This window comes from Heterocephalus glaber, unplaced genomic scaffold (genome assembly GCF_053883595.1).
Source record: "Heterocephalus glaber isolate CG9 unplaced genomic scaffold, H.glaber_assembly_v1.0 deba00001608, whole genome shotgun sequence".
Classification (NCBI taxonomy): domain Eukaryota; kingdom Metazoa; phylum Chordata; class Mammalia; order Rodentia; family Bathyergidae; genus Heterocephalus; species Heterocephalus glaber.
In genome coordinates, this window is record NW_028258379.1 from 16,898,353 (window position 1) to 16,921,368 (window position 23,016).

Here is a 23,016-nt window from a genome sequence, read left to right on the forward strand (position 1 = left end):
GAGATTCCAGCATCCCAAAACCTGGTAACATTCTGAATTCGAGGCCAGCCTGGACTATATAGTGAGTTCAAAGCCAATCTGATCTACATAGCAGTTTTGTTTCAACAAAACAAAACAAAAATAAAAACCAGCCATCGTCTTGCCCTTGTCTAGGCTCCAGGGAGATTTAGAATCCAGCCCTTCTTGGAAACAGATGGAAATAAAAATGTTCAAGGGCCCCCCTAAATCCCATCAGAAGAGGAAGGCATTAAGAAAAAAACTGCTCGGGCCGGAGATTTAGCTCAGTGGCACCGCACCTGCCTCATAAGGGCAAGGTCCTGAGTTCAATCCCCGGTACTGGGGAAGAAAAAAAAAAGAAAAAAACTGGTCAGTTCTCCTGGTTTATCCATTCACTCATGCTTTATTAATTTCTCCAGCAAAAACTGAGCACATCCCGATAGCCAGAAACTATTCTAGGTACTGAAACTTCACTGGCAAACAATCTTCACAAAGTTCCTCCATTGTGACTTTATACTCAAGCAATAAACATTTGACAATAAACAAGTAAATAACAAAACAATTACAAGCCAGGCATGGTGGTATATACCCATAATCCCAGCACTCTGGGAGACTGAGGCAGGAAGATTGCAAATTTGAGCCCAGCATGGACAATTTAGCTTGTTAGGGCAATCCTGTCTCAAAATTTAAAAAACAAAACAAAATAAAAAAACAAACAGATGGCTGAGGATTTAGCTCAGTGGTTCTGTTGCCTGCCTCGCAAGCACAAGGACCGGAGTTCAATCCCCAGTACCAAAAACAAACAAAACAAAAAACAAACAAAAAAACCAGAGCTGGGGATGTAGCTCAATGGCACTCTACCTAGCATAAAAGAGGCCCTGGGTTCAATCCCCAGTGCTGAAAACAAGTTTTACAAACCATGACTACCACCTTAAAGGGCATTAACCATCAAATGAAATCCTTTGAGAGGGAGAGGAGGAAGGGGAAGTAAAAAGAATTAAGATCTATTACGTATGCGTACCAATTCCCCACAATGAATATAATCATTATGTACTACAGATATGCACTAATAAAAATTTTAAAAAGGAAGGGCTGGGGATATAGCTCAGTGCGAAGGCCATGGGTTTAATTCCCTGATTACGGGGGCGGGGGGGCAGGGGGGGACGGACGATTACAGATGGCATCAGAGTGCTACAAAATGAAAACTAGGGGAGAGTTAGAGAGAGGGAGTGCACTAGAGAAGGGAGCCTGGGAGGTCAAGGCTGAGGGACAGGGTGGTCCTGGATATACATGGGAGCCCCCCCAGGTTCATCACCAAGCATCAAGCGCATCCTGGGGGACACAGGGGCAGGCGAGGGGCTCCCAGTAAAGGCACCTTCATCAGCCAGTTCTCCATAAAAATGGCACAGGTAGCTATGTCCACTCACAGCTCTGTGTTCACTGAGCAACCTGGGGGCTGGCACCTACAAGAAGGCTGCCAAAGATGCTTTGGGAGTACACTGGGCCTCCACTAAGGGCCTCTCTATGTTAAGCAACCACCTGCTGCGAATTGAGCACCAGACCCTGCAAACCCACACACTGCTTGTGTAGACAGACCCACTTTAAGGCCCAGGAGAAAAGGCTGCGCCCTGTCCTGGCTTGTAAAAGGAGCTCTGCGTGGGAACAGAACAAAACAGAACTGCAATCAATTGGTGAAAAACCAATATGAATGCTAAGATGACCACTGAAACAAAAAAGTCACACATGTAGGTGACAAAATTCAGTGAGAGTGTGCACACAGGACAGGCCGGCAGGTCTTTGTCTCAGCAGGAGGGTCCTCAAGTGTGGCGTCTGGGGGACTGGTGTGTATGTGTCTGAGTCAAGCACATCTCTAACCCCTACTGGTTTTCCACTCTTTCTTATCACTCTTCATTCCATTTGTTCAGTCAACAACCTTGGAACCCCACCCAGATTTGAGTCTCTGTAGGCTCAGGGCTGGGGAGACCTGGGGAGCTAGACAAGAACAGAATAAGAGAGTTCTCATCATCCCTCCTTCCAACCAAGCACCAAGCTGACCACTTGAACCTCCCTCCTCCACTTCCTGCCAGGTTTGCCCTGGCCGCCCTGACCCACCCTCTCCCATCCTCTGTGGGTTCTCGGTGGGTACAGCGGCCTCACCATTTCTCACCCAAGGCCCAGGCCTCCAAAAACCTGTCCCCAGCTGGTCTGGCCTCACAGCACGGCAGCCTGTCCCTCCCTCTGGACCACTCGAGGTGCTGATCCAGAGGCCCTGAGGACACCTCCTTGATCCCTCTCTCCCGGGACACAGTGGCACTGCCTGGTGACACCCTGGGCCAAGACAACCCACCGGATTCTTCCTCCTCACTGAGCGGGGTAACCATGTGGTGGCGGGCGAGGCCCTGAGATGGAGCCACCAGTGCCCGAGCCAAGGCAGCAGCTGGGGTCGCTATGGAAACGCTCGCAGCCTTCACAGGGCCTGGCCTTTTCCCTCTGCCTTTCTGGCAGGCTTTCTCAGCCACCCCAAAACACATTCACCAGGCACGCCGGGCCCTCGCCCCTGCCCCCTCCCTGCCCTTCGGCCCCCTTGGCCACCTCTTCCTCACCTCCTCTGCCTCCCCTTCCTCTCCTCCCTGCTACCCTCCCTTCTGCAGCCTCTGCCAAAGCGCAGGGAGGGGAGAGCTGAGGCAAGGAAGGGCTAGATTTTCCATTCTAAGCCGATTTCCCCTCTGCAGGCAGCGAGCCCTTTCAAGCATTTTCCCCTATTATCATAAACGCAGGAACTTGCATTAGGATGAATGAGCAGAAACTTCTGTCTTTGTCAGAGCCTTGGCAGAGCGCCAGGCTTAGAATGACCTAAAACACTCAGAATTAAATGGAGCTGGAGAGGGGGTGGAGATCCCCTGTCGGGTGAGAAACAGGAAGCGGGGTGGGGTGGCCCTTGGCCTCTAATTATAATAAGAGATTCATAGTGTGCCCAGGCGCTGTGCTAAGCCCTTTGCACAGATGCTCATTAAATTCTCACAAAACTCCTACAGCCTATTTCCCCCACCCCCCTCCAACAGATGATAAAACAGAGGATCAGAAATATCAAGGAACAGGTCCAAGATCACCCAGCAAATGAGTGACAGAGTGGAATTTGAATCTTTCAGACTCTGGAACCTCAACTACAACTTCAAGGTCACTTCCTGAGGACTGGCTCAGAGCTCCAGAGCCAGTTCCCATCACCCAGACTCCCCACCTCCCTGGAGCCTCCTTTCAGTGGTGCTCCTCTTTCTGATGATGTCAGTGTAACTGTGTAAATCAGATTGGCCACCTAGAAGTGGATACAGATGGGAGAGCCCCGAGCTGAGGAAGAGGGGCCTCAACACCCAGCCCAAAGGGCAGAGGCCTTGCTTTACAAAGCTCAGGTCACGAGTTTGTCTACAGCTACACACTCAGGCCCAGGGCCAGGGCTCACAAATGTTTATCAGGTGCTGAGCTGAAAGAGCACATTCCTGTCCAGATCACAGTTCACCTTGGCTCGGGGTGGGATCCACCCCAGGGAAGCCAAAGGCAGTCAGGGCCACAGGAGGTGAATGAGGTTTAGACATAGATTCCCCACTTGCCTCCCTGCTGGGCCGTGGGAGGGCAGTGGCTGCTTCCTTCCTTTGCCAAAGGCTCTCTCCTGCTCCTGGCCTGCTGGGCCAGGCAGTCCCAAGTCCCACCCTCAGGCTCACGGCTTCCCTGCTGTTCTCCATTCCTGCTGGTTCTCCTTACCTTATCTTCTGCTTTAGAAATGATGCTTTCCTTGTTGAAGTCTCCTTGATCATGCTGCTAGAGTATGCATCTTTGTTTCGTTCTAGGACACAGAGAGATACAAGTTCCTATTGTCTTTTTTTGTAGGTACCAGAGATACACAAGTGAACAAAGCAACCAAAATCTCTTGCCTTTCGAAAGTCAGAGTAGAGTAAGGCAGACAGTAAACAAACAAAAAATATACTATGTCAGGAAGTGATAACTGCTTTGTGTGAATGAACCAGAACTACAAATGAATGAATGCAATCGTTTAGAGGTCATGATTAGACTTCAGAGATCTGAACCCCTCACTTTACAAATGAAGGCGAGGAGGCCCAGAGAGGATGCTTAAGGTCATGTGGTGAATTATTGGTAAAAGTTGGGCTGGATTCCAGTTCTCCTTGGCTATGCCAAGGCCATGGCCAGAGGGATACACTTCAGCTCAGCCTGTGGAAGTTAGCGAAGGTGGGGGATGCTAAAGCTTTTGAAGTCCCTTTGTGTTCTCTTTTTCTCCTTTGAGTACAGCCTTCAGAAGCAATGCAGAGCAGCAATGGAGTTTACTAGAAGGCTCAGGGAGCTGGGCAAAAACAAGGAGCCACCCAGTGGGAGTTTCTATCTGCTAAGGCACCTTGGCTGCTCCCTGGCACAGAGAGCTCCAGAGCTGCCTGGAGATGCGAAGGGAACAGGGGTGGCAGGCCTGGATCCAGGGATCTGGGGCTTTGGAGGGAGCTGGGGGAGGGAGGGCTGCCACTGCTGCACTGGGTCCGGGAAGAGTATTGTTCCTTTGTTGCTGACGAAGCCCCAATCCACGTGCAGGGCTTGGCTGGGAACCTGCCACTGCCCTGGGTGACTGGGTCATGTGTTTCCCAAGCCCCATCATTCTTACCATTCCTCCTGGATCTCCATCTTGGCGTGTCCCCAATGCCCTATCAGGTGGAGGGGAACTGCAAAATCACTTATAGAGTCTACAATATGCCAAACACAGTTCCTGCCTTTACCTCAAAGCATGAAAATCTTTGCAACTATCCCACCAGGTGAGTTGCTAGCCCCACTGCACAGATGCACAAACAAGCTCCAAGGAGCTGTGTGACTTGCCCATTCCCCAGAGCAGGAAGTTGCAGAGGGATGATTCAAACCCAAACTTGGCTAACGGGAAACCCTGGTTCTTTCCTCACATTGCCTTGAAGACTTCTGCCAGGGGGCTTCCTGGAACCTGCCAGACCACCCTCTTGATTGATCGGCCCAGAATGTGGGCCACACCCATCCCTCTCTCCTACCCATGGCTCCTCCTATTGGCTGCTTGGTGGCTCATGCTGCCCCTCTGGCCCCCAGAGGCTCGGCCCATGCCCAGAGGCTCAGCCATGTGGCCCTGTACCAGGCTCCTGGCCCAGTGGCCAGGCGGAGGTTGCCATGGCAATGCCCTACCCTTGGACTGCCTCGTGGGCCCCACAAGCCACTGGAATGTCTCAGAAATACCACTCTGCAGGCTGGCATCCAAACCGCCTCTCCCAGACAGCCACTCTTGTTTCAAGCAGTAGGAAAACCCGTTCCGATGTATCCTGATTTTCAGTTTGGAAAACAGATGGTCACCACTGCAAGGCTCGCCATACGCCCTCTTATTTCCTCTCTCTCTCTCTTTCTCCCCCCGCCCCCACTCTCTGTCCAATATCATGCTGTGGTTACAAAGCACAGACAACATGAGCTCAAATTTCACTTCTTCCCAGCCCTCTGAACTTGGACTCAGCACTTGGGCCTCAGGTTCCTCATCCTTAATGAGGAAAATAATAATCTTACCTGCATCCTTGGCTTTTTGTGCTGATGAATGATTCTTAATGAATCAGAATCAAAGCCATCCTCTCAGTGAGCTGTCCCCAGCCTTTCTACTTACACTGATGAGTCATTCCTGCTCCAGGAGCCCCACACTTCTTCCCTTCCTTGTTTTTCTCTATAGCACCTGCACTATCTGACATACCAAATATTTTGCTCGCTTATTTTGGTTATTTTCTAGGGGCTTTTATTTTTTATCTCTTTTCTTTTCTTTTTTGGTATGAGGAATCAAACTCAGGGCCTTGCACCTGCTAGGAAGGCAATGTACAGCTGAGCTACATCCCCGCCCCTTATTTTGGTTATTGATGGTCTTCCCTCCACTATAGACTGTAAGTTCCATGAGCACTGGGTCTATTTCCATGGCTATCTCCTGGGGTCTAGAGCAGGGCCTGCTGCACCCATGTGCTCAGGAAATATTTGTTGACTGAAAGTAAATGGGGCTGGCCGTTATCAAAGGCTGGTGATTCTCTTAGTTTGGGGGGGGGGGGGGGTACCAGGGATGGAACTCTGGACCTTGTGCTTTCGAGGCAGGCGGCAGAACCACTGAGCTAAATCCCCTGCTGGCTTGTGATTCTCTATCTTACCAGGTCGATGCAGCCTAGCATAGGACCTGGCCCTTGGATGGTGCTAGAGACTGATGCTGTTGTCGTGTTCCTTTCACTTTCCTCTGCCCACACCCACCCTGTGGGCCTGCCAGTGACACCACTGGGAAGCCCTGCAGGAGCTGCAGAGGGACAGGCAGCATACCCACCCAGAGTGGCTACTCCAGCTTCTGACCCGCCCCACAGGGGACAACCCTTGGCTGCCAGGCACTCCCGCCCCAGTTCTCGCCCACACGGGGAGGTTGAGTCAGGACAGAAGTCTGGGAACAGTGGCCTCAGGCCACCCTCTCACTACCCAGTCAGCCTGCTCTGCCCAGGGCTGCGGCAGGAAGGAACCCGGGCACAGGCCAGGCTGAGGCCGGGCAGCAGCTCCAGGCTATGACTGCAGGCCAGGTTCTCCTGGGGTGCCTGGAAGGCAGCAGGCAGCAGGCAACAGCAGGCTGTGACCCTCAGGGGTGCCTCCTGCACAAGGCCTCTTCCTTTTGTTTCTCCACTGGAACAGGACCAGCCAGGCCAGGGGCTGCAGCCTCAACTCATAGCCATGAGGTGGGACTGGGGGTTTCTTACACATGAGGAAGAAGAGGGCTTCACAGCTTTGTGCCCACCTCCCCGTCCTCTTGAGTAAATCTCAGCAGAGATGGAAATGAAGATAACCCTTATATTCCTCCAGCCAGGGACATTCCACAGCACCCTCATGATCATTATCTTACCAGGCAGGAAAGAGAGGACAGGATTTAAGAAACAAAAGCAAAAAAAAATAAAAAATAAAAAAAATCGTCCCTCCAGGCTCTGAGTCCAGGGAAGCCAGAAAGCTGAAACAAATACTTTGTAGCTTTGCCAGATTCCTTCACTGCTCAATCTACCTTTGAGCAGCAGAGCCCAAGGGGGAAACTAAGGCACATCTGGCAGGACCTGGAACAGAAACATAGTGGTCATCTCCATCATGGTACCTGCAGCAGTCCAAGATGCTCCAAAGGAAAGGAATTCTCCCCTCCTGGACTCCCTGGCAGGGCCAACTGTTTTAGGAGTAGGCCTGGAGAGGAAGTGGCATTTGAGAGTTCTGTCCATTCTTTCCCCAGATAATGAATAACTTGCTGTTGGGGTGGGGGTGGGGGTCAGCCAGGTCTGTTTCCAGCTGCAACTCACAGGCCCTGCACACAAACACCCCCTATACACATAGCCCTGGCCCTCTCCTTACACATGTGTCCCCGAGGCTGTGTGCGGGCAGGCTGTCGCTCATCTGTGCACATGTATTTAATGTGGCTTGGCACCCACCATGTCCCAGATGCAATTCTAGGCTCTGGCTACACTGCAGGGCCAAACAAAATAACAAAAGACTTTGCTGTCAAGAGCTTTTATTGAAGGAGAGGAGTGGAAAGACAAAGAAGCCAACAAAATAAAAATTTAGAGAGTGGAGAAGCTATGAAGGAAGTAAACAGATCAACGGTCTGAGGGGGACGGCCCAGGAAGGTCTCTCAAGGGAGGTGATGCTGGCACTGGGGCTTGAGCCAGCCACAAAAACATGGTGGACACAGGAGACATCAAGTGCTTTGGTGGGAATAAGCTGGAAGCAGGGCCTGGTGTCGGAACAGCCCTTGTCGCAAACGTTCTCAGAGTCACTTTTACAGCCATTCCTTTCAAAGTCAGTAGTGGCCAAGGATAAGTTACCACTTCAAGGGGCTGAATTTGTCCTAAGCGGAACGCAAAGGCATAGGAGGAAACGGTATGATTGTGACTGATGTTTTGTGAAGGTCTGCTCGCTGCTCGGTGAGGAATAGACCAGCAGACTAGAGGGAGATGAGCAGGCCTGGTGTGCTGCGATGTACCCTCCTAACCAATCAACCCGGGGTGGCAGCCTTCAGTAAGGGCTACAAGGAGCCTCAGCCCCTACTCAGACTCATTGCCTGAGGATCAGGCCTTTAGCACTCAGGCATCCTCCTCTCAGTCTCGCAGTCCTTCGGCTGGACCGTGCCACCCCAGGAGGGCCGCCTGCTGCTCACCTCCCCCACCTGCGCAGGCCCCTCCCAGTCCTGGCCGACGCAGCCTGGAGCCAGCCCGAGCTCACCCCGCCTCCATGCAGGAAACTGGCTGGCGGTGCCTGCTGCGTGACCTTGGGCTGCAAAGTCCCGGCGTTTGCAAAGTCAAAGCGAGTCACTTCCTCCCGCGGGCCTCCCTGGGGCTGGCGGGCAGCCGCTGGCCGGGGGCTGGCTCTAGCCGGTGCCGGGCGCCGCCCAAGGCTCATTTGTCACCCGCTGCTGACTCAGCACTTCTGGGGAAGGCTTTTCCCCTCCGCTTTAGATGAGGATGCCCGGATATGAGGCAGCCGCTCTTCCTTCCCTTCCCTCCAAAGGGTGCGTTGGGGGGGGGGGGGCGAGTCACCATGTCTCTGGGGCCGCCTGTATGTCTGATAGGTGTCAATCTCAGGTGTCTCCGTCTGTGTCTTTTGTGTACAGCTGAGGCTGTATGCCTTTTATAGTGTGTGTTCATGTATGTCCCTGTCCCTTGGGCCTTTGTATGTGTCCATGGGTGCCTGTCGGCCTGATCCATGTGTGGTCTGTGTGTGTGACATTGTGTGTGTGTGTAACCTCCTTCCACACACTCCACACCTCCCCTCCTCTCCCTCAGTTCCAGCATCCTCTTCACTGTGAGTCTCGAGCGACTTGATATTCTGTGAGGTCACTAGGTACTTCCTGCCCCTGGCGCCCGGCTCCACTACCCCGTCTGCTTCCAGACCTCGAAGCACATGATCTCTGGCTAAAAGCAGCCAGACCTCCATTTCAGCCCTGGCTCTCCATTTGCATGAGATACTTACCTCACCTGAGCCTCAGTTTCCTTACTTAGAAAGGAGATGATCGTATCTCTGAAAGAGGTTCTCTCTGACGGGTCAGCCGTATCACACAGGGCAGAGTGTGCCTGTTACTTCTTAAATTGCTAGCCTAGTGTGAGGCACACAGCCAGGCCCTAATGAACAGCGCTTGCTGGAGAACAAAGGCATGGAGCAACCCGGATGTCTTGGCTGCTGGGGCCCAGAGTGGGTGGGAGACCGTGCCTGGATTGGAGCCGTTTGCAGGACAGCTACTGCAAGAAGCCAAGAGCAGTGACCTGATTTAGTGCTGCCTTAGGCAGCCAGGGAAGCGAGGAAGTCATAGGCAGGGTAGTCACGGGCAGGGGGTCACACCTGCCCTTTTCTACCCCAGACCCTTTGCTGCCTGTACCCCCCAGTGTCACCGAGCCCAGGGGAGCAGTACAACTCACCCCCTCCGACCCCCACCTCCATGCTCTGTGCTGTGTCTCCCAGAGAACATTCACATGCATTGGTTTATTCTTCTTGGGTTTTTTTCAGTATTGGGGATTGGACCCAGGGCCTTTGTACCAAGCATATCCTCAGCCCTTCTTATTTTTTTTTATTTTGAGACAAGGTCATGCTGTGATCCTCCTGCCTCAGCCTGCCAGAGTGGTGGGCTCTTTTTAACAACCCTGTGAAGGAGATTCTTAGCATTTCCATTTTGCAGCTTGGCAAACAGGCTCTAGCGGTTACACCTCAAGTTCACAAGGGCTAACAGGTAGCAGAGGGAACCCTGGCATTCCAGCCACCAGTCAGAGGGACTATCTGCATGTCCACCCCCCACCCCTGCCTTCCTGGGTGCACACATAGGCATAGCTCAACCTGGTGCACCCTCCTGGTACCCCTACCCTTCCTGACTCTGCAAGCTCATCTCTGGGCCAGGCAGGCCCTGCTCTGCGTCGTACACATGGCTTCTTCAGAAGGATTAGCTCTGGCAGTCTCAGGGCCTGCAGTGTGGATTCTCACTCCTTTCCTTTTACTGTTGTGCAGGAGGGAAACAAACCAGCTTGGGCTAGGGACACAGCCTTCCCTTGCTGGCAGGGAGCCCTGGGGCTCCAGTCCCACGCTTCAGAGTTGCCGCCTGGACTTGATGGCTGCTTGCAACAGGGTACTACTCTCATCCGGCTCACTGTTGGTGACTTTTAGAACCCATAAAGGGGCAAACCAAGGATCCAGGTAGGTGGGAACATTGACGGACAATGTTCAAGACAGAGTAGAGTCTGGAAGTCCAGGAGACCCCAGTTCATGCCTCTGCTGCTATGAGCTCTATCCTTGGACAAGTCACTAACCCTCTCTGAGCCTGGGTTTCCACATCTACAAAATGAGGAAGGCTGCACTGGGATTCCTTCCAGTTCACACGCTATCCCCAGTGCTACTAGACCTAGATCACAGCTAGGTCTGTGCCCTCAGATACTACCATAGACCTAGATCCCAGGGGTGACTTCCCACCATCACCGATAGGAAAATGGGCAGACAGAGGTTCATGTGGGTGAAAGGAACCAGCATGAGGAGTCCTGGTCCTTAGAGATGGGATCTAGAAAGATCTCGAAGTGGAAGGCAGCACCAAAGAGCTTCTTCATTCCCGATTTTGTCCTTTCCTGCTCCCAGGAATCCCATACCAAGCCAGACGGGACACTGGTTCCTCTGCCCGGTGCTGGCCTGGATTCACATGTGAGGCCTGGGGTCATTTCCAGCTTCAAGGCCTGTGACTGGTGGAGAGAAAGAGGTGTGGCATCTCTGGCCTCAGACTCAGGAGGTTGTCCCAGCAAGGGGTGGGTCTGCTGCAAGGCAGACATGCCTGTTTCTGCCCAGACTCAGTTTGGGCAGCAGTGGGTGGCAACAGCCTTTCCTTACATGGGACTAGGGGGCCAGCTACTCAGTGACTTACCCGCATATCCAGCTGGCTAAATCCCTGGCCCACACTCCCTCCTCCTGCTACCTACAAAACCCCTTGGCATAGCACTCTGGTCACACTGAGACTAAGGTATGAAAAGACAGGACCAGGGATTTAGCTCAGTGGTTCCACCACCTGCCTTGCAAGCACAAGGTCCTGAGTTTGATCCCCAGTACCAAAAAAAAAAAGGTATGAAAAGACTTCCAAAGGTTAGCAGTGACGGCAGGTGATTGGTTCACTCACCAAAGCTGCAGCCACCTACCTCTGAGCTTCCAGTGTGCAGTTCCATTTACCCCTTATTTTTTTATTTTTACTTTTTTTTTTTTTTGTATTGGGGATTGAACTCTGGTCCTTGCGCTTGTGCAACAGGTGGTGAAACCACTGAGCTAAATCCCCAGCCCATTTACCCCTTATTGTTTGGGTTTGGTTTTGATGTTGGGGGTGGAACCCAGGGCCTTGTGATGCTAGGCAAGTGCTCTACCACTGAGCTGCACCCCTTGCCCTTGTCTTACTAAGTTTCTTGAGTTATTTTCTTCTTGCCAAAGTGCCCAGATATGCATGGTTATGAGCATGGTGGTTTCTTGGGGCTGTCACCTAAGCTTAGCCTGCTGGAAACAGTCTCCAGAAACTTCCCCAAGAGGTCCTAAACGGTCTAAGGGAAACTCGAACTCTGTAAGGAGCAAGTGAGGTGGCTGGAAGCAAGTGGTGACTTTGAGGACACAGCCCCGGTGTAGGGTGTGCTAGTGAGGAGAGCGCAGAAGGAGGGACCCACCAGGAAAACTGTGGCCCCCAGACCAAGCTGTGTGCAGTTAACATCTCCACAGCAGAGCTTTATCCAACTGTGGATCAAGACTTATGAGGGGGTCATGAAATCAACTTAAGGGACTGCACCCAGAATTTAAATAGGGGCAGGGGGGTTCGTGGGGGTGTGGCTCAGTGGTAGAATGTGTTTGGCATGTGCACGCCCTTGGTTCACTCCCAGACCCAAGAAGGTAAACTAGAATAGAATGGGAAAGTGTAAGTGTAGTTACATGGGGTAAAAAGGAACTATGGTTTTGCAAAGTTCACTTCCGTGTGTGAACACAGGTGCTCGGCTGAGTAATGGGCTGAGATGTGAAATGAATTTCTTAGTGTGAGCCACACTTCTAAAAGTTCAAAAGCCAGTGCTATGGAAAATAGAGGACTGAAGGCCAAACTGTCCCCTTTGGGGGGGGGGGCTCTTTTTCTAAACACTGGACTCCACACCCATGTTTGGACTCCACATCTCATGTCTGTGGGGAGCAGCTGACCTGTGACCTCTCTGTCCCCTTCACACCCTAAAGTGCTCTGATCTCTTTTGCCCCTTTCATTAACGGGAAGGGAAGGACGTTAGCCCTGGAATGTTTTCCAAAAACCTCCAAGGAGAAAGTTGATCAAAATCGCTGGACTGAATCTTCCAGGTGGCAAATGCCACCCTGTTGCCATTCCTGGCCATCATGAGAGGCGAGGACAGGAGCAGGTGCCAGGAAAGCCACCTAGCCTTTCCCTTCCCAGGTTCTGCTACGCAGCAGAACCTCGAATTAGTGGGATGGGGCAGAAAAAACTAGAAAGCTCGACTTCTGCCACCAGTGCTGGAAGCCGCCCTGTGGCCCCAGCCCGCGGTTAGCTCGCGTAGTCGATTTGCAAATTTGTTCAACCCACCTCCGGCGAAAACTCCCAGCCTTACCCTAGGGGGGCAATGACTAATTACGAAACACATTTTCTCTCCTTTCCGACAGGCTCGCTTCCCCGCCCACGACACCCCGCCTATCCCAGCGGCCACCCGCGGTGCTCAGGAGACTGCTAGACGGGTTGAATGAACTCTTGGCCTAGCCCTCCTCCTCCTCTTCCTCTTCGTCCTCCGCCTTCCCCGCAGACCTCACTCTAGGGTTCTTTCCTCCCCGCTCAGCTTTACTTTCACTTTCTAGTCACTCTCACTTCTCCGCCAACTCTCACTCGGGAGCTCAGCGTTCTGGCCCTTTCTGGAGGGAGGACCGTTGGCGAAACCCTGGGCTGCACCTCATAATCGGGTCTAGATTCAATGATAGTCAACACATGGTATCAAACACTTTCTATTCCAGGCTGTAGGTACACCGCGGTACCCAGATAGGCTGGCTGCCTGCATTCGCGGAGCTTCTAGAAGCCTGGCACACAGAGACGCCATGCGGCAGTTAAATCGAGTGAGGACATCTCTGCAGTTTTAAGGACACACCGGGGGTGGGGGTGGGAGGCAGCCAGCCTTGGGGAGCCAGGCAGGGTCCCCCGGAGGGAGAGAAGGCTGGAGGGAGGGCCAGAGGATGACTTGGAGGAAGAGCTTTCCAGGCCAAGGGCACAGCCTGTGAGTGGTGCCATTTTGTTGAGGCTGGCTGGGGCCCACGGTGTGGGGGTAGCGTAAGGCGTCCCCAGAGGTAGGAAGAAGCCAGATCCAGAAGGACCTGGAGCTTTCCAGAGTAGGCCCAGCTCAGTGCTGCCTAAGTGGGCGAGTTCAGGAAACCAAGGAAAGTGGTGCTGGTCCCGGCCGGATGCTCCTCTGGATGCAAAATGTGAAGAATTTTGAAAATCAGGAAGAACACCCATGACACCACACCCCTGGTGACTGCAATTGACCTCTATCCCTGCAAAGTGACAGCAGCCATGGGCAAGAAGAAAATGACCAAGCAGTCAAAGATCAAGTCCTCTGTGAAAGTTTGTAACTGTAATCACCTCATGTCTCCAAGGTACTCTGGATATCTCCTTGGACAAAACTGGTCAGCAAAGACATCTTTAGAGACCCTGCTCTCAAGTGCAAGGCCCACTGGGAGACTATGGTCAATTCAAGGAGAGATATAAGACAGCCAAGAACAAGTGGTTCCTCCAGAAGCTTTGTGTTTTTGTTTTGTTTTGTTTTGGTACCAGGGATCGAACTCGGGACCTTGCACTTTTGAGGCAGGCACCAGAACCACTGAGCTAAATCCCCAGCCCTAGAAGCTTTGATTTTAGATGTATTTTGTTTCCATTGTTAAAAAAAAAAAAAAAAAAGGACCTGGAAAGCCTGCTAAGCCAGCCAGGAAGCTGGTGGTCACAATGGGGAGAGGTGGATGGATGGGAGAGATACTTAGGACACAGGAAAAGGAAGAACGCACAGGTGACCTCCAGGTTCTGCGTGAATGGGGGTTCCCTCTGTTCCCTTCAGGAGAAAGGAGAGAGTGGGAGGGAGAGAGAGAAAAACAAAGGAAGGGAGGGTGGACAGAGTTCCTGTGGGACATGTTGAGCTCCATGGGACACAATACCACTGGCAGAGTTCTAGCCCAGTGGCCATCTACATCCGGGCACTGGAGGCCAAGTGTAGTGAGCCGTGAAGATGGGAGGACATGAGCCAGCGAGAGGTAGGCCAGAAGGGCCCAGCAAAGGGTGAGGGAGGGGAGGGGCCAGGGTGGGTACTGGGGCTTCGGGGAGAAGGTTGTGGGCAGGCAGGTGAGGACAGGAGAGCTTCCTGAAGACTGGCAAAAGGAAGGCAGAGGCAAGAGCAGTTCCAGTGGCGGCGGAGGGGAGTGAGGAAAAGCCATTTGGTGGAGAGGCTGGGAGAGGCAGGCAGGGGTGCAGCCTGGGCTTGGCCGGCTCTCAGGGGCCCTGCACCCAGACATCCTCTCCCGTTAGCTCTCTGCTGTTTAAGTGTATTTAATGTTTTTAAGGGAATCTGTCTTATTTTGTCCCCACCTGCTAACCTGTTCATTTCACCTCCTGTTCCTCCACTGCTCCTGGGGCTACACTGAACGGGTCCGCCCCCCTCCCCATGCCCCCACCCCATGGGAAAGCCAGTCCAGAGGCCACCAGCAGCATCCTTCCTCTTCCTCCTCCCCTTCCCCTCACCCCCTGGAGACAGGTTTTGCTAAGTTGCCCAGGCTGGCCTCAAACTTGTGATCTTCCTGCCTCAGCCTCCCGAGTAGGTGGGATTGCACTTGTGTGCTATAGCACCTGGCTCTTTTTCATTCTTCTTCCTCCATTCTCAGGCCCATTTCTGCCTCAGTTGTCCTCTGATCACAGTCCGGTTAGTTGGGCCTGAGATACATGCCCAGGTCTGAACACCTCTCACCTCCGTGTTCTGCCAGAGTGCAGGGTGGGCGTATCCCCTCCCTATTTCTAGATGTCATTGGCTGCTAACGCTGCCTCTGCCATGGCTACACTACTCTCAGTCCTAGAACCAACTTTAAGACTGGAAAAGAATCTGAGACCACTGAGATCTTCTAGTTCAATGTCCTAATTTTACAAAGAAGCAGAGTATAGCCAAGGCCACAGAGCTAGCAACTGGCAGATGAGCCATTAGAACCGCAGAACCTTCCAAGCTACAGAGAATTCCTTCTTTCCCTGGGATGACATGGTGTGAGAATGGAGGTCTAGAACGGTGGCAGCCTTTTTGTTCCATGAGGAAAGAGCTTAAGATAGAGGGAGGGGGGAGCAAACACTGTGTAAAATCCAGAGAAAAAGTGCGCACATCACAAAACAGAAAAGAGCCAAGCACCAGGTCTCTGGGGACATTGAGTGGCTGGGTCAGAATAATCCAAGTTGGCATTATAGCAAGACTTCCGTGGTTACTGGGCCTTCAAACTCCATTTGGTTTAAGGTAGGTTTTAACTGTCATGTTGTCACAAAAACACATGCACAAATAAGTCTGTGTGTTTAGGTGGTCCCAAAAGTCTAGAGCAGTGCACACCCAGCTCTCATAATGGTCACCATAATGGAGCGGAGGAAGAGTGCTGGCTCTTTTCTTTTGAGGGCTGGTGAGGCAGAGTCTCACTATGCAGCTCAGGCTGGCCTGAACTCTTGGAGATCCTCCTGTCTCAGCCTCCTGCATGCTGGAATTATGGATGTGAGCCATGTCAGCTACCCATCAGCAATCGATTCATTTCATCCTTAGCCTGGGAGCTGAGGAAGATCACTTCTCCCACCCTTGGTAGGAGTGTAAGGACAGAGGCTATCAGGGGTCACACAACCTGGTCAGAATGACAAAGCTAGCAAGTGCTGGGCTGAGATTCACACTGAGGCTGTTGGGTTTCAGGTGGCCTCTTTCCTGCCCATGCTGTTATCCCTCCTCTCTGGCTCCCTGCCTTAGCCGGGCTGCATTGAATAAACCCCTTCTTGCCCCTGCCAGGGGGTCCCTCCCCAGGTACACACACTTTTTCTCCGTTTGCAGGTTGACAGCCAGAAGTCACTCCCTGGTTTATCTCCTCTGGGAAAACAGGAAACTGGAGGCCCAGCAGCCTCAGAAGATTGCATTTTGTTTAAGCACTGTTTACACTTTCTTTAAACTCTGTTTATGCTCCGCATTTGCATTAGCAATGGGGAAAGCTTAAAGGGTTAGGGATACCTGCTGAGGAGAAGGTTCTGAGGCCAGGTACTTGGGTGGTTGCAAAGCATTTGGGGGTTGCACTGGGGTGAAATCCATGCCACTGAGGAACTAACTGCTCGCTCTGCTTTTAGGAAGGCGTCCTGTGGAAACACCAGGGCCAGTATGAACACTGCAGAGCTCCTGTAAATGACATTCTGTCAGTGTCACAAGGAATAAGTAGCTCTGTTTTACACTTAGGGCGTTGGGCACAGGGGATAAGTTGCATTTGGCCCATTGTTTTATTTTTGCAGAGCTGGGCATTAAACCCAGGGCCTCACGCAGGCTAAGCAAGTGCTCTACCACTGAGCTACTCCCCTAAGACAAGATTTCTTTTTGGGGGGAGACAGTTGTACTATATAATTCAGGCTGGCCTTGAACTCACCATGTAGGCCAACGTTGAACTCACTGCGATCCTCCTTCCTCAGCCTCCCAGTTTACAGGCAAGTGCCACCAAGCCTGGCAAGCCAAGATTTTTTAAAACAAAACAACAGTGTACACAACATGTGTACATAGGAAACGGCCTAAAAGTGTGTATGCCAAAATGCTATGCTAATGGGAAGTAGAATTAGGAAGAGAATGTTTCATTTTTTACCTATAAACTTGAATATTGTCCACAATTTTACTACAAGAATGCATTTTAAGGGTGGGGTACAGATCAGTGGTAGAGCAGTACAGCATATACTTTGTATGTGCAAGCCTCTAGGTTTAATCCCCAGTGCGTGTGCATGCTCACACACACACACACACACACACACCCCAAGAAAGAAAAAAGAATACCTTTTAAAAGTAACAAGCCAGATGTGGTGGCACATGCCTGTGATCTCCGCATTCTAGAGACTGAGGCAGGAGGATTGCTGCAAGTTCGAGGCCAGCCTGAACTACATAGACAGACCCTGCCTCAAAAAAAGAAAAGTAAAATAAAGGAAAAGGGCCTGGGATTTAGCTCAGTGGTTTGGCCGCCTGCCTCACATGGGCAAGGACCGGAGTTCGATCCCCGGTACCTAAATAAATAAATAAATAAATAAGAGAAAAAAGAAAAACTAAAACAAAACAAAAAGTAAACATATAAAAAATTAGTAATTACTAAATGAACTTCACGGGGCCCAAGCATCACTGTGCCCATTGTCCCTTGTCCCCTGTTTGCCCCCCACACTCCCTTCTATCCAGTCTTGCCTGCTTCTTTCTCCCTTTGTTATGTTTGGGCTTCGGTCTCTGGAGTTGGCTGCAAGAGTCCAGAGCCCTCCAAACCACACGCACTAATCTCTCCCTAATCCTGCTTCGGACGTGCATGGGCTGCTGTCTGCTCCCAGAGGAGACAGCAGGCCGGCGAGCCCTTCCTTTTGCCCATCTCAAACAGAAGCAGCTGTGGCCTGCTCACGACTCCAGCACATGGCAGGCTCTGGAGCCAGCTAGCCTGGCCGAGTGAGTATTTCTCGCCCCTTGCTGCACATACTCCCTCACTGCAGGGAGAACATTTTCTGAGTGGAGTCTGGTGGCACTGTGGAGCTGGTCTTGTCCAGAGGCCTCACTTTGCAGGTGAGCCTGTATCCAGCAGGTACCACCTGTCTTATAAGTTTCTGTCAGAGTCCAGCTTTTGATATCTGCTCGTAAAGGAAATCCATCAGGAAACCTACCATGTCTACCCATGGTTCTCAGCCTGGAGGGACACTGGAATTAGCTGGGGACATCTACCCAACACTGACACCTGGGTTGTGTCCTGGGGCTTAGGTTTATGTTAACTAGGGTGTAACCGGAGTGCTGCGGTTGTATGTACAGCCCCCAATGGGCAGTACTGGGGGTGCGTGCTGTGTGCACAGAAGCCCAGCTCAGGGAGCTATGCGCACACAGGCAGAGCAGGGCCTCCCAGGACACAGAGGAACAGGCGCTGCTGACGTCACCAGCAAAGCAGGACACCAAAAAAGAAGTTCGTCATGGGGAAAATCAGAATCACCATGGGCCTGGCTTTTTGATGTGGTCTGTCTCATACTGCACACAGGAGGAAGGGGGCCCTCAACCCTTCCCAGGCTGAGCCTGATGAGCCCTCCACATCCACAAAGAGGGCTGTTTGTCAGGGGGTCCTCGTGTCCCCTCATCCTCCAGGAGACTCCGGCCACCTGCAGGCGTCTCCAGACATTGGGGTTCTGGCCTGAGGAGGAGGTGGGCCCATGCAATGTGGATGGAGGCCTGCTTGCAGCAGAATGAGCCAGACAATTTCAAACTCATTTCCAGTTGAGGTTTGATGAGTCAGGTGTGCAAAGTGAATCGAAAGAAGCGCTTGAGGAAGCCCTGGGAAGAACTGATGACTTCGTTTTGATTTGGGCAATCAGCGAAGCTAGAACACCCCAGACCTATTTCCCCCACATTTTCTTCCTTGAACTCAGCCTTCAGGGAAGAGGGGGTTCTGGGAGAGGCCTGGAAAGGGTCGGGGCTAATCCCTGAGTGTCACCCCACAGTGGAGCAGCCCGCTGGCCTGTCTCCTTTAATGGGATGGGGTGTTGAGGTCCCCAGTCTCCCTCAGAAGCACCTGGCTCACCTCTTTTTTCTTAAACTTTTTTTTTTTTTTTTGGTACCGGGGATCAAACTCAGGAACTTCTGCTTGCGAGGCAGGCGGCAGAACCACCGAGCTACATCCCCAGCCTTGCCTGGTCACCTCTTTACACAGCCAGATCCCGACAGCAGAGGCAGATGGCCTTGGGCCTTTCCCTGAGGCCCTCAGGGCCAAGCTGTCGACCTGGCATTGTCAAAGAAAGACCTGGAGAGCCTTAAAAATACCCAGACTCCAGGCCCACCTGCTTCCTCCAGGATCAGCCCATCCTGGTGCTTGTGCTGGGTGAGAGTTCTTCCAGGGGTGTGGGTGCCCGGAGTGCCACTGGCCAGGGTGGGGCAGAGGAGATGGCGGGCATGAAGGAAGGGAGGAGGCAATGACAGCGGAGGGGGAGCCCCAGTGGGAAGAGGGACCATGGGGAACAAATGTTCAACAGCAGCATCTGAATTCTGCTCTGTTCCGCAGGTTCACAGGCACGGGTCAGGACAACTGTTCCCCACCAACAGTGGCAGGAAGACACACAAGGTCCCCAAGAGGACCCTCTGTGTTCGATAGTTGGTGCCTCTGTGAGAGCAAATACTATTGCTTTTGGCCTCTGTTGTCTCCCCAGCACCTGGCACATAGTAGGTGCTCCGTAAGTACCTGTAGAATGAAAGGACTGAATGAGCTCTCAGTGCCAGCCCTTTCCTCACTAGTCATGGTTATGCTTTCTTTCTCTAAGGTTTCTTATACAGAACAGGGTAAAAGAGGGCCTCGGAGGGGACTCTGGGAGGAGGGAAGAGGCTGTGTGGTTTGTGTTCCCTCTCCCCTCTCCCACCATCTTGGCCTCTGGGATTTTGGAATCTGGTATCAGAGGTTGGGAGGGTTTCGGCTGGCTGCCCACAGCTGCCCCTCCAAATCTGAAAGTTGGCGTAGGGAAGCCGGAGGGGAGGAAGGGGAGGTGGGAAGAAGAGCTGCCGGGCAGAGGGGGCGAGCTGGGAGCACACAGTGGCCGCCAGCAGAGCGGCAGGCACACAAGGGGGGAGTCTGGAGAAGGCACCCACGTGATCACTCAGCCACCTCCCCATCTCTCTCCAGAGGCCTGGCGTCTGCTTTGTGCCAGCGTCCTCGCTGAAATACTGTTACTCTGCCTGCCCTGAAGTCCCTAAAGCAGAATCCTGAGGCAGGGGAGGGGCGGACTCTGCTATAGCGGCTAAAGTGTGCATAGAAGGGCCCTGCCATGAGCTACAGCTTTTGAAAACTCCTTAAAGAGGTCCTCACCCAGCTGCCTCAGACACAAGGAGTCTCGGGTTTTGAGTGGTGTTTGGAGAAGGCAGATAGGGCTGCGAGCCTGAGTTCCAATCTGACCCTTAATCAAGGTGACTCCACTGTCCTGCCTGAAGGCCGAGGCCAGATTCTACTTGTGCTGTGGAGCCCTCCCCTACACACCCTGTCTCCCACCCACTGCTTCTCCTCCCACCCTCCAGGTCCCCTCCTTCCCTGCCCCTTCCCTCCCACCCCCATTCCTGGGGATGCAGCCATGTGAGGGACGGGTTGTGCCCATGCCCAGAACCGCTCTCTGGAGAGGCGTTCTGGGGAGCTTCATCTTTGCGTGGCTCAGTCGCCTGGCCGAGAGGGGTGGTGTGCAGGTTACAGGGTGAGGGCGGGAGGGGTAGGCTCTGACCTTGGGAATTCAGGCCGACCTAGTTACCCCTTCCTCCTGAGAGCCAGCCTCTGCCTGAGACCCGAGACCTGGCATCTCTGCAGGCCACACATCTCCACCGGCGTGACTTGTGGGGTGGTGTTGGGGATGGCTGGGGAGGAGGTGGGGGAAGAAGTAAAGCATGGCTCTCCCCAGGAGTAGCACAAGCCAATTTCTCTCCCCGTCTCCGCCCCAGCAGGAGTTGGCTGGGTGGTAATGCTGGGCTGTCTCCATCCGTCCATCCGTCCGTCCGTTGGACTGCTACAGCCCAGCATCTTAAGTGGGGCGGCTTATAAACAACAGAAACTGATCTCAGTTTGGGAAGCTGGGAAGTCCAAGCTCAGGATCCTGCAGACTCAGTGGCTAGTGAGAACTAACTTTCTGCTTCACAGATGGTGCTTATTTGCTGCATCCCAAACAGTGGGAATGGGGAAAGCTCAGTCTCAGGTTTTATTTATTTATTCGTTTATTTAATTTTTGTGAGTCTGAGGATTGAACCCAGGGCCTTTGCATTTTTGAGACAGGATCTCACTAAGTTGCTAACCCAGGCTGAACCTGTCATCCTCCATCCTTCGTCTCCCAGAGTGCTAGGGTCGCTAGCTTGTGCTACCATGGCAAGCTGTTTATTTGTTGAGACAGGGTCCCATTGTGTAGTTTAAGCCAGCCTTGGACTCCCCATATAGTCCCAGCTGGCTCCAAATTTGCTATCTTCCTGCCTCTGCCTCTAGACTGCTGGATTCTTAGGCCTCCTTTGTAAGAGCGCAGATCCCTTCATCAGGGCTGCACCTCTATGACCTTGGCATCTTCCAAAGGCCCCAATTCTGTATCGTCACCATGGGGGCTAGGATTTCAACATGTGAATTTTAGGGAAGGTAAATAGTCACACCACAGTATGTGCTTCCTATCACCTGCTTGGTGATGGACTCTTTGTGCTTGTGTGTGCACATGTGTGTGTGTGTGCATACACACAAGGATACAAGTGCAGACATGACCATAGCTTGGGCACAGCCACTGGTTGGGAGTGGGGGAGAAAGCAATTCTCACCTGCAGATTCATCAGATTTCAGGAAAGCATGGGCTAGAGCTTGTGATGCTCCTGTCTGAGCCTCCCAGAGTGCTGGGATTATGGGCATGGCTTCTGAAGCTGTCTAATAAGCATACTGGCCTCTCTATTCTGGAGTACTTGAGTCCACTCCCCAACATATCTGAAGCAAGGGCCTTGGCCCCTAGGGAGATCAAGTGGGGCACTGCCCATGGTATTTCATCTCCCCTGGAGCCCCAGGTATGTCTGAGTTCCTGGAAGTATTCTGGAGGCACCTGTAGCCCCTCTCATCTGCAAGGATCCTGCAGGTCCAGGCTGGTCTGGGGCAGTGAGGATCCTGCCAGGGCCAGGTTCTGGCCCCGACTCCACCTTACTCTCTCCTGTCAGCTACCACACCTCCTCCCCAGGAGCAGATGTAGGAGAGAGGACAGGTGACAGGCTTTACTGAGCAGGTCCCCTCCCTGCCCATCCTCAAGCCTTTCCCACCTTTGCTTAGCAAAGGGCCAGCCTCCAACCACACCTCTCAGAGATGAACCCCAGGTACACCCCCTGGGACAAGTGGGGTCCAGGCTGAGCCCCATTCCAAGTAGGTGTGGTCACTGCCTCATGGTAGGATGGCCTGTGCCACCTTGGCCTGACTTCTCCACAGGAGGGCTCCACCCCCATGCTCTGGGTGCCTAGCAGGGAGCCCAGCAGCAGAAAGGAGGGAGATGTGTGAAGAGAAGGGTCTTTCTGACCTCTTTTTCATAGATTTTATGGTGGGAGGGAAAGAAGGAAGGAAGAGAGGGAAGGGAGGAGGGAACATGGATCACTAAGGGAGGAATTTGAGGCACTATAGTACAGTGAGTAGGAACCTGCCCTCAAGTTCGCCTTCCAGAGCTTGACCCCATGTCTCTGTGTCCTCATGTGTGAAATAGGGAAATGACAACACACACCTCACAGGCTGCTGTGGCCCTGGCTCATGTATGGAAGAGTGAGTGGGTAGTACAATGAGTGATACTTCTGTTTAGAGGAGCAGATTGTCTTGGCTTCTCTCACATCACTCCCCAAAGCACTTTCCTCATCTCACCAAAGGCCAATCTCCTGCCTGGCCCACCTGAACTTCCATAGACCAGGTGAACAGCCTGTCTGCCTGCGCTGGGGAGATGGGATCAGGGCCTTTGAAATGGGAAGCACCTGGACGTACCCTTGGGAAATCCTAAGGCTGAATGGAGGGGACAGGGAGGAGGTGGCCACTGGTCATCCAAAGCTGTCAGAGAAATCCATGCCACCACTGCTTCCAGTCCTCCTTTTGGCAGGATGAAGAAACAAAGGGTCTTACCTTCTGGTGAGCTTTTAGCCCTCTTAGACTCTGTGTCCCTGTCTACCAAGCAGAAGTGGGGGACAATGCAGGAGGCAGCAGGACTTATATGCAGAAGTCCTGAGAG

The 23,016-nt window shown here is 52.7% G+C and overlaps 1 protein-coding gene and 1 pseudogene across 12 annotated transcripts in view; one reads left to right on the forward strand and one right to left on the reverse strand.

Moving 5' to 3' along the window:
* Angel1 (angel homolog 1) overlaps nt 1-7,232 on the reverse strand; it is a 136,475-nt gene extending 129,243 nt beyond the window's left edge. For 6 of the 12 annotated variants that reach the window (XR_015445060.1, XR_015445061.1, XM_087195416.1 and 3 more), the window contains exons 1-2: nt 7,151-7,232; nt 3,754-3,835 (exon numbers count right to left, since the gene is read on the reverse strand). The gene's annotated coding sequence lies outside the window, so the exon portion shown is untranslated. Of the gene's footprint in view, nt 1-3,753; nt 3,836-4,657; nt 4,826-5,565; nt 5,705-7,150 lie in introns of those variants that run through there. The other 6 variants (XR_015445059.1, XM_087195420.1, XM_087195413.1 and 3 more) reach the window with 4 other exon arrangements.
* Nucleotides 7,233-12,506: 5,274 nt separating this feature from the next.
* On the forward strand, nt 12,507-14,316 carry LOC147822771 (large ribosomal subunit protein eL27 pseudogene; annotated as a pseudogene).
* The last annotated feature ends 8,700 nt before the right edge of the window (nt 14,317-23,016 follow it).